At 46.3% G+C, this 9494-nt stretch overlaps 1 long non-coding RNA gene across 1 annotated transcript; it reads left to right on the forward strand.

Moving 5' to 3' along the window:
- The first annotated feature begins 2744 nt into the window (after nucleotides 1-2744).
- Nucleotides 2745-6331, forward strand: LOC119088994. The gene is made up of 4 exons (XR_005092762.1): nucleotides 2745-3634; nucleotides 3733-4567; nucleotides 5588-5818; nucleotides 6214-6331. It is a non-coding gene; the product is annotated as an uncharacterized LOC119088994 (long non-coding RNA).
- Nucleotides 6332-9494: the final 3163 nt, after the last annotated feature.

Raw genomic sequence — 9494 nt, forward strand, 5'->3', positions numbered from 1 at the left:
CAGAGCCTTATTCACAATGAACACATTGGCTTAATGAGTTTGTCAGAATGACCATCTACTACTAGAAATCATCTAACCCAGATACTGTGTGTTATAAACCACACACACACACACACACACACACACACACACACACACACCCTGAGAAACAAAATAATTTGTCTAAGGTCTTTATCCACGTAGTGACATGGAAGGGCCCGAATCCAAACTAACCGAGCTGTGTGTTCCAAGGCTAGCTCTTAGCAAACACTGGGGCATCTCCCTCAGGAGTGGCCCGCACCAGAAATCATGGCTACAGAAGCAGAAAGGACTTTAAAATACTGTTCCTGGGGACTGAGGTGATAGATAGCTCAGCTGTTAAGGACACTTGTTGCTCTTGCGGATGACCCAGGTACAGTCCCCAGAACCTACACAGTGGCTCACAACCACCCATGACTCCAGTTCCAGATGATCCAATGCCCTCTTCTGACTTCCATGGGCACTAGGCATGCACATGGTACACATATGTCCATGCAGGCAAAATATCGATACACATAAATAAATCTAAAAAAATTAAAAAAAATACTGTTCCTATGGCCAGTGTGGTGATATATACCATAATTCTAGCACTCTGGAGATGGAAGCAGGAATTCGGTGAGTTGGAGGCCAGCCTGATCTACATAGTGAGCTGCAGGCCAGCCTGGGCTAAACAAGGAAGCCCTCTGTGTTAGTAACTTTTCTATTGCTATGATAAAATACTAAGACCTACAGAAGAGAGAGTTTATTATGCTTACAGTTGCAAAGGAATAAGGAAGCTGAGCAATCTCGTCCTTAACTGGAAACACAAAGCAGAAAGGAAGAGCTGGAGTGAGCCGAGGCCATCCAAGTCTCAAAGCCAGCGACGCTTCCTCCAGCAAGGCTGCGCCATGTAAACACTTTGAACCCTGACCTCTTTACTTCCGATAGTCAACACGCGTCTTAACAAATCACTAAAATGATTCCAAAGGATGACTTGACTAGTTACATCAAATTTCATTATGACTGTGTCAGGACATATTCAATCATTTCCATATCGGTTGGTTTAGCTGTCTTTTTTTTTTTTTTCTTTTAATGTGTTTGTTACTTTTGGTGGGGGCGGGGGCCAGGAGAGACAGGGTTTCATTGTCTAACCCAGGCTGGCCTTGCACTTACGATTCTCTTGCTTCAGCTGGAGGTTGGTGGCTTTAATCCCAGCACTGGGGAGGCTGAGACAGGTGGATATCTGTGAGTTCAAGGCCAGCCTGGTCTACAGAGCAAGTTCCAGGGCAGGCTCCAAAAGCTACAGAGAAACCCTGTCTCAAAAAACAAACAAACAAGATTCTTCTGCTTCAGCCTCCTGGGTGCTGGGATTATAGACATGTGCTAAATCCTCCATACTCATTACCAAGCTGCTTTTCCAGACATGTACCCTGTGATCTCCCCCCCAGCAGGTCTGTGTCCACTCCAGCATCATGGTGTCCACACCAGCATCATGGTGTCCACACCAGCATCATGGTGTCCTCTCCAGCATCATGATGTCCTCTCCAGCATCATGGTGTCCACACCAGCATCGTGGTGTCCTCTCCAGCATCATGGTGTCCACACCAGCATCGTGGTGTCAACTCCAGCATCATGGTGTCCTCTCCAGCATCATGGCATCCACACCAGCATCGTGGTGTCCTCTCCAGCATCATGGCATCCACATTAAGCATCAAATACAGTTTTTTTGGGAAACTGCTGATTTCCTCATGAACCAGAGGCATAGGCAGTGCCATCTGTCAGGATGGACCATAACTTCCTAAAGCAACTCTCCCTGGAAGTGACTGAGAAATGGAAGAAGCCTGGGCCAGGGAAGTCCCAGACAGGTGTACCAACCATATGGCATCCTAGAGCCTATGATGCACCCAAAAGCACTTATAAGGTTGAGCTCAGTCCCTGGGTTTGGCTGCCAGCACTACAATAATAAAAATAACAACAACAGCAGGCCGTTGTGAATCAGGGAGTATTCATATTCTTTCATCCACCCTCATTCATCCATTCATTAATAGCAGGAGACTCACAGGGAATATGTCAGAAGCCCAAAGCCCCAAGTGCTGTGAGCAGTTCATACTTTACCCTTGTCAGTCATCGGTGCAGAACACACGATGACGGTCCCTTAGTGACATAACAGTAAGGAAGGACAAATAGTCTGGGCGGTGGTGGGGAGGGGATGCCTTTAGTCCCAGCACTTGGAAAACAGAGGCAGGTAGATCTCTGAGTTCAAGACCAGCCTAGCCTGGTCTACCGAGTGAGTTCAAGGACAGCCAGGGCTATACAGAGAAACCCTGTCTTGAAAAGCAAAACAAACAGGCAAAGATGAAAGAAATTGGTTCAAAAGCAGTTCGATATAGGGATATAGATTTTTTTATTTTAAATTTTTGTCTCTTCCCAGATTAATGATGTAATCTTTTATTTTTTTATTTTTTATTTTTTTGAGACAAGATCTCACCATGTGGTTCAGACCAATTTCAGATATGCTATGCAGCATGTAGCCCAGGCTGGCTCAAACTCAAGATTTTCCTGCCTCAGTTTCTCAAGTGTCACAGGTACGAAACGTCACCTCTCTGACACTCTTTTGATGTGGACGACACTCTCTGTGCCAACAGCCACCAGGAAGGGGAGGGATGGCCAGGACTGCTGAGCTGTGACATCCCACAGTGGTGAAACAAATTTTCACTTTATAGTAGTTTATGGAGATGGAACCCCACTGTAAGTCAGCGAATATGTCTCTCTATTTCACTCATTCATTAACAGACTCACACTCTGTCAGAAGTGCCAAGTGGCACATGCTATGAGCAATTCACAGACTTTGCCCTTGTCATCAGAGTGGACCCAGCAAGTGTCACTTGGTAAAAGCTATTGCCACACTCCTCTCTCCAGCCCAGCTGACCCCTTCCACTCTGGTTCTTCAGGAAACTGCATCTCTCTAGAATCTAGTGTCTAGATGCTCAGCAAGCCTTCTGCAAGGGCCAGAGCCCAGATTCCCCGGTTCCTGCCGGTGGGATCAACCCTGTCTACCCTTTAGAGAACTCAGGCTTCAGAGACCCATTCACGTATGGACTGTAAGGTTTTGGGTGGAGCAGGATGATGACTCAGCCCTGTAAGCGGGCAGGACCCGACCTGTTGGAGAGAGATAAGGGCCGCTCCTTGCCTCTCATGCCGCTTTCCCTCCCTTTCCCCCTTCCCTGACTGTTATTCCTGGAAATTGGGTTTTCCTTGTGTTTATTTTGTGTGGGGTAAAGGGACGGGGGTGGGGTGGGGGCATAATCTTGGTCTGGGCATGTCTAGGAAACTCCGGGGCAGGAAGGAGTGGCTATGGTGTCCTGGTGTCGGGTGCTCAACACTGTGCAAGCCTCTGGTCACAGCTGCTCCGCGGGCCTCCGAACTGTACGCTCTTACCAGGACCTCCGGCTCGCATCGCTTAGAACGAGAAGATTGTGTGCTGCACAAAAGAGACCCAGGCTGGGCTGTCGGAGTCAAGGGTCAAGTGCCTCACCTCACATAGTGCTGTCTCCTCCCAAGGAAGGGGGCTTCCTCTTCACTTAAAGGCGCTGCCCGCTCACCAAGCCACACACCCCTGCCGGACTGCAGTCCGCAGGTTCGGGTTTTTTTTTTTCTACTTTGTGGAAAACTAGCAGGGAGATTCTGAGTCCCAGATAAGGTAAGCCTCTTTCTAGATCTCTCCTACAACCCTAGATGGAAACTATGCGAGGAAGAGAAAAAGTTAAATCCAGGCGATCCTGAAGGTGAGCTGGCCCCCGGGGAACCTGGAAATTCCCTTACTAGCCCAGCCCTCCCCAGGCAGAGGCTTTTAATCCCAGCTGAAGATCAGTCCCCGGAGCAGGGCTGAGAAGCTCTACAAGGAACCCCTGGGCCAGGGTCTCTGCCCCTCCTCGGTGCTCCGACTGGCTTGGGGTGGCCTGAAAGTCCAGCTAGGCCTTCCACCTGCACCCTGAGGCTGGCAGGTAAGTGTCCTGAGGGCGCTCTTTACACAGCAAGCCCCACCCTTGGGAGAGGCTGCCTGTTGCTAGGTGGAGCAGTTTGCTGGGGCAATTAAACGCGGGGTGAAGGCAGCCCCAACCAGGCTCAACAGCAGAGCCAAGAAGCTGAACTCTGATTCGCAGCCCTCGCGCCAGCTCTGTGTTCCCTTCAACCCGGTTGCTCCAACTAGAAATTCCCAGGACGAGTCTGATGCTTCCAGGGCTGGTTGCTGCTGAGCTAGTCGGCAGACGGCTGGAATCCTCCAGGGCTTGATAATTGAGACAACCCACACGCCCCTGCAGAAAAGCAAATTAGGAGTTGCAGACGCAAATTTTAAGGAGGCGCATGCCTCGCAATCATGCAGGGGCAGGATCTGGCCCTGAGAGTGTGTGCCTCCTTAAATGTTGCAACCAATCAACCTTGCTTGGCCAGCCTCCGCAGTCCCAGCCTTGACTAGTAGTGGAATGTCGTAAGCCAAAAGTCGGTGCTTTTGAATTCCTGCAGGATGCCTGCCCACTCTGTTCTTAAACTTGAGGATCCTCTAGTGAAGGTAATAATACTGTCTTCACATCAGAAATTAAGGTTAAGGTTTATGGAAGGCAAGGAAGGGTATGTTTCTGGTGAATGCAAAAATGAAATAAGCAAACGACAGACTGCAGGCCCGGGATCTGATCTTGGTAGAGTGTATAGCCAACTCCACTGGGCCGGTGGTTTTGCTTTATTTTTAAAGAATAGGGTTTTTTTTTTTTGTTTGTTTTTTAAGTTTTTTGTTTGTTTGTTTTTGGTTTTTCAAGACAGGGTTTCTCTGTGTAGTTTTGGAGCCTGTCCTGGAACTCACTCTGTAGCCCAGGCTGGCCTCGAACTCACAGAGATCCTCCTGGCTCTGCCTCCCGAGTGCTGGGATTAAAGGCGTGCGCCACTGCTGCTCGGCAGAATAGTTATTTTTTTAAAGACTAATTTGCTTTTGAGTTATATTTATGTACCTTGCATGTGGGTATGTGTACCACATGCATGCCTGGAGCCCAAGGAGGCCAGAGGGCCGCAGATTCCCTAGAACCGAAGTTATGGATAGTTGTGAGCCCTCTGATGGGCTGCTGGCCACCGAACCTGCGTTCTCTGTAAGAGCAGCCAAGTGCTCTTCCCGCCCCCCCCAACATGATATTTTTATTGATTATTTGGGAATCTCATACAATGTACCCTAATCACACTTGCTTCCCATTCCTCCCCGGTCCACCCTCCCACTCTTGGGCCTTCCCCTCAAAAAAGAAAAAGAAATACATCGTTATTCCCACTGGGCAAGAATAAAACTACTACCATAGTTCTGAGCCAAATTTGAAGCAAGCTCTGGTGGTTTGAATCAGCCTGGCCCCCATAGACTCATGTGTTTGAATGCTTGGCCTATGGGGAGTGGTACTATCAGGAGGTGTGGCCTTGTTGGAGTGGGTGTGGCCTTGTTGGAGTGGGTGTGGCCTTGTTGGAGGAGGTGTGTCACTGTGGAGGTGGGCTTTGAGGTTTCATATGCTCTAGCTATGCCCAGTGTGAGACACAGTTCACTTCCTGTTGCCTGCAGATCAAGATGTAGACCTCTCTGCAGTGGGAATTCGCTCAGCCCATCACCTTGGGCTATCTGGCCTGATATAGGCAGTGCTTCTTATCTGCCTACATGACCCCTTAAAAGGGAGAAGAAAGGGGTTTGAGCTCTCTTGGGTGGTGAAGACTGAATCAGGTGGCATAAAGCAGCGTGTGATTGGTCCCCAGCTTTCCAACGACTCTGCAACTGGATTTACCTTATCCTGTATCAGTGAGTCTGTTTTCCCCATAGCGCCCCTTGATAAATATATATATATATATAAAGAAATGCTATGGGATAATGCTCTTGTACACTGTAAAGATTTGTTACTCCTATAGGTTTAATAAAATGCTGATTGGCTAGTAGCCAGGCAGGAATTATAGATGGGGCAACCAGACTAGGAGAATTCTGGGAAGAGGAAAGGCAGAAGCAGAGCTTCCAGGAAGATGCAGAGGAAGCAAGATGAGAATGCTGGACTGAGAAAAGGTACCAAGCCACGTGGCTAAACATAGACAAGAATTATGGGTTAATTTAAGCATAAGAGCTAGTTAGTTATAAGCCTGAGCAATAGGCCAAACAGTTTATAATTAATATAAGCCTCTGTGTGCTTATTTGGGACTGAACAGCCGAGGGACCGTGCAAGACAGAAACTTTCGTCTACACCTCTCAGTCAGCTTCTTCTCCAGCACCATGTCTGCCTGCATGCTGCCCTGCTTCTCTCCGTGATGATAATGGACCAAACTCTGAAACTATAAGCCAGCTCCAATTAAAGGGTTTCCTTTACAGAGTTGCTGTGGTCGTGGTGTCTCTTTACAGCAATAGAAACCCTAACTAAGATACAAGCTTTAATTAAATACTGGCCAGAATGATGGACTCTAGCCAGGTCCATTGCTGGGTTCCAAGAAGATGGTGATGGGTCACATTTTGCAGAGGCTTTTAAAGGCAAACTCATAAGTCTTCTATATTTTCCATCATGTCTGATGAGGGGCAAGCATACATCCTGATGTATTTCCCGCCTACATACTTCCCACCTACATACTTCCCGCCTACATACTTCCCGCCTACATACTTCCCGCCTACATACTTCCCGCCTACATACTTCCCGCCTACATACTTCCCGCCTACATGTGATCAAGTACATCTGGTGCAGTTGGGTCAAACAAACTTGTTTAGGGAGTGAAAACATAAACAACAGCCTCCACTGTTTCAGGAAGTATCCGTCCTTGAGCAAGGGGCCTACAGGTTAGAGGCATTTTTGTCTTATGGATCTCTTCAGCACAGTAATTAAAACTTAAAACAACTTTGGCTCTCACATCCCCCCGCCCCCTTGAGTTGTATCCTAAGTCAAATCCTTGACTCTGTGATGGGTACCTGTTTATATACTATTAGTTTAATGGTACCCAGATTGGAATTACCATCTAGTTAAGGAATTAATGCTGCAAGAACCAACAGTTATTAGCAGAAACAGAAGGGTCAAAGGTCCTGTGATGGCTGACATCATAGTAACTATCTAGGAGGAGCCTGGAAATCAGAATGGGGACCAGTCATTGATTTCATCTCAGGTCCCCTTTTATCACAGTTTTGTTGTTGTTGTTATTGTTGTTGTTTACAGCCAGGCTATTTCTAATGATTCCTAAATGGTTTGTATAGAAACAACAATTTTCTCTTAAAGCTAATTAATAACCTCTTTGTTTTACATAGAGCAGGTTGAATGCCCTATCACATTATAGACCTATTTCAGCTAACGAATCGGTTAATAGATCTGGGCCTATTTGGTTTTAACAGGTACCTTTCCTGGTGTGCCAATGGGCACTATAGGTAGCCATCTTGTCCCCTATGCCAGGGAGTTTCAGAAGAAAACTGACCAACATTCACGCCTGCTGGGGACAAGGGGGCAACATGTTCTCTGCTGTAACTACTTCCTACTGAAAGTGGGACATGGTTGTCAGGGCCCAGGAGGGCTGTAAGAGACAGAGAGCTAGATTGGTCCACATCAGCAAGTCCAGGACTCAGAGCCATTTGGAGCAGCTTGTAGCTAGCAGCTGTCTCCTGGATGGTGTCTGTCAGCCAAGTGGAAATCTGCTGAGATAGATAAAGACTAGAGACAAAAGCTAAAGTTTAGGAACTTAAAGAAAAATCTTATATTTGGAACTTCCAGGCCTATATTCCTAGTACTTGGGGGAGGGGAGGAGTCCCAAGACCAGGGGAGCGATCACATCCTCAGGAATAGGCAGGTAGGGAAACTTAGGCTGTACTTATCTGGAGTCTCTTTGATCTATGAGAAGTGGATCCAGATATTACAACTCCCTTGACTCCCTGAAGCTTACATGAATATTTTAGTTTACAAAAGAGATAAAAGTTTTAGATATGTTAGCATTGTGTACCAAAATCTACATTGTAGAAAGAGCAGCTAATAGGTGTCTGTAAAACAACTGGAGTAGAATCACACCTTTGAGTCACAGCAAAAGCTATAGTTCTAGGTTAAAAAACATGAACATTCTTTTCTCCTTTGTCCAGAGGGCTAGATGTATAGATTTGACAGAGACAATTTTAGCCCAATGAGACACACCTTTAGAAAATTAAAATCTTGAGCTTGTGAGTGAATAGTAAGTAGTCAGTGCTCTACCAACTTATCAGAACTCCATTGATCAATGTCAAAATGCTGAACTTTTGAAATCTTAGTATAACAATAGCAGAGAAGGGGAAAAAATCTGAAACATTTCCCATTTTTCATATATCTTAAATCATTTTCTTATACCTTTACAACTTGCATTTATACACCTTAAATCATTTTCTTAGACCCTCAGAACTTACTTAAACTTTTACACCCTCAGACCTTTATACACCTTAGAAAAACTTTCTTTGACCCTCAGAACTTGCATAGACGTTAACTCTTTTCCTTTCCACCTAGTCATTTGCCAGAGACACAAGTAGTTACTGCTGAGAACAGTCATTGGGAAGCAAGTTCTTTGAAATAAAGAAACAGTAAAAAGTTACATCTGAAACCTGTTTGTCCTTTAATATGAACCCTGTTAGCAAGAAAAACCTGCTGCTTTCTCAGCAGGAGATCTAGCAGATCTATAAAAAGCAAGGCTTGATTTTTATACATGAAATGAACTAATGAGGTGGCTGCAGCCTTGTGGGGAGGAGCTGGTTGCCTGCTGCTGTTAAACTGACAAAGCTGCCGGGCGGCGCACGCCTTTAATCCCAGCACTTGGGAGGCAGAGCCAGGCAGATCTCTGTGAGTTCGAGGCCAGCCTGGGCTACCAAGTGAATCCCAGGAAAGGCACAAAGCTACACAGAGAAAACCCTGCCTCGAAAAACAAAACAAAAAATAAATAAATAAATAAATAAACTGACAAAGCTACAGTTAGCCTGGCTATCAGTGCCACCAGAGACCTGAGAAGGATAAATTGCAGCAGGAAATATAATCTGGCATCAGTTGAAATGATAGAGATTCACTTATTGCCTAGATGGTCACCCCAGGATCTTGTGGTGTCAATGGCTTCATTGTGGGTAGCGATCCATCCAAAGGCAGCTTCGGTCTTTGACCTGCAGGCCAAGGTCTGAGAGATTTTCTGAGATTTTCATGCGGAGGAGGAACTTGGGGAACTGACTTTACTTTGTCTAGGCAAAGTGAGTCAGTCAGCTCTCCAGTGTTCTGCTTGTTCACAATCCTGATGGCAAGACCTTGGGCAAGGTCCTGAAGGTGAGCAAGGCATGGGGGCAGTTTTGTTCAGGAGTTAGTGTTATCACAATCCAGGTGGAGTCACCATGCTCCAGCATCTTCGTTGGAGACCTTGGGGATCACCTTTAGGACCTGGAGTCTGTCTATCATAGTAAGCTTTTTCCATTAAACATTTTAAATGTCATATTCAGTAGATCTCTGAAGAGTTTGAGGACCATT

The sequence above is a fragment of the Peromyscus leucopus genome, chromosome 14 (genome assembly GCF_004664715.2).
Source record: "Peromyscus leucopus breed LL Stock chromosome 14, UCI_PerLeu_2.1, whole genome shotgun sequence".
Classification (NCBI taxonomy): domain Eukaryota; kingdom Metazoa; phylum Chordata; class Mammalia; order Rodentia; family Cricetidae; genus Peromyscus; species Peromyscus leucopus.